Raw genomic sequence first — 1,905 nt, forward strand, 5'->3', positions numbered from 1 at the left:
GTTCTTCAATTTATACGCTAATTAATGTACCCATGCATGATACTCTATCTATATTACTATGCATTATGAACGTAGTAACATATACTAGTGCTAAGGGTTTGTCTTCAGGGGCGGAGCTGCATAGTCTTTGCCTGGTGCGCATGCACTAAGGGTTTGCCTTCAGGGGCGGAGCTGCATAGTCTTTGCCTGGTGCACATGCACCAGGGACAAAGAAAATTTTACTAGTAACGAGGTACAAATTTTGCTATGTGCACCGGATTAGGCCAATAGGAGTGCACCATGGACTGCGTTTTGACATCAAAACCTATAGCTGGTTACTGTGCACCAGGCGATTTTTTTCCCTATAGCTCCGCCCCTGCCTTCGTAGCCATGCCAACACTGGCATCTGTAACCTCCTACTGTTGAATCATCAGGTTTGAGATACTCAAGGCACTCACTGTTGTTGCTGAGGCATCCAAAGTTACTTGAATTTCTAGCCTCGGCACATGACAACATAGTTAACACCCAACTGACGGCCTTCCTGATTGGTGCCCCAGGTATTCTGTGTCGTATGCCTTTGGGGGCACCAAGGCTGGTGTCAGATAATACCGCTTTCTGCAGCAACATGACATTCTTCTTCTCACTCCACCACTTGCTCTCCACCAGATCGAGCAATACTTGAGTTGACTGGCAAGTTCTCTATCTCCATGGCTTACGTGATGAGAAGCATGTTTGAGTCCAATACCACGTAGTTTGTACTGCAACCACTAGTGACAGAACATGTGCCATCAGTAGGTATCACAGGACGACCCGGTATGCACTCTGGTCAGCAGACACATAGATTCCACACCCCAGAATGATGACTTCATTCGTGCCGCTTAACACCCTGTTAGGCTGTTGTTGAGGGGGACTGGCCAATTCATATGGATGAAACCAGTGAGCCCCTTATGTAACGCCAAGGCGAGGATCCCACTGTCGATGCACAAGGTGGTGTCTTGCGCTGATATTTCCAGCACTTCGACTCCTGAGCTGTCCATGAAGAGCTTTGGGGGATGATATGTCTCGTTGCCGTCAAGCTTGAAGCCCTCGCGGTGGCACCCGGCATTGCTGCCGAATGGGTAAGGTGCTTATTTTGCCTCATCTGCTGGTGCAGTTGGGTGACACGACGTTGGCTGAGACTAGCACTAGCACGGTGGTCAGAAAGTGCAGCAGGGCTGATATGCGCGCCGCATGCATTTGTGTAATGTGGTATGCTCAGCCTAAAGGAAGTAAGTAGCCCTATGTTTACCTGCAAAAAAAAGTAGCCCTATGTTTGATGTGTGTATGTATAAAGCCATTGTACTGTGAAACTGCAAGCTCTTGTATGCTGTATTTTAGACAGTAAAGACATGCCATATAGAAAGATTGAGATCTGCCTACATTACTGATTGTTTTCTAAGCATCTGTTTCCATCCTTAAGTTTATGCTCACCAGATTCTTGGGGCTTGCAGTTACAGGGTAGTGGATTATTATTATGTAGGGAGAAGCTTTATGCATCTCAGCTGGCCTCTCCAGCTGCTGAGCCTTTATTTATGAAAACTCTAGTGAAAAAATCATAACCAGAAATTGATATCTACCCTGTGACAGGTGACCTGTATTGTACATACATGAAATGGACTGGAATGAAACTACAAGTCTACAAGCTTGTCAAAGCCAATTGTCCCAATGCCTTGCAACGATGAGTCTCTATCATCCTGCATTTGTCATTGCATAAAAAGGGCAGCGATGGTTGGATTTACATGCATGTAACCTATATGCATGGCTAGTTTCCTTGTGTCAATTGCATTAAGCAGTCAAGGAATCAGTAGAAAAAAATTATAAGCCTCTGGCCAGACAACAAAAATATTGGGGACAGCCATCTTTGTTTTGGTAATGTTTTGCTTGCCA

The sequence above is a fragment of the Lolium rigidum genome, chromosome 1 (assembly GCF_022539505.1).
Source record: "Lolium rigidum isolate FL_2022 chromosome 1, APGP_CSIRO_Lrig_0.1, whole genome shotgun sequence".
NCBI classification, from domain to species: domain Eukaryota; kingdom Viridiplantae; phylum Streptophyta; class Magnoliopsida; order Poales; family Poaceae; genus Lolium; species Lolium rigidum.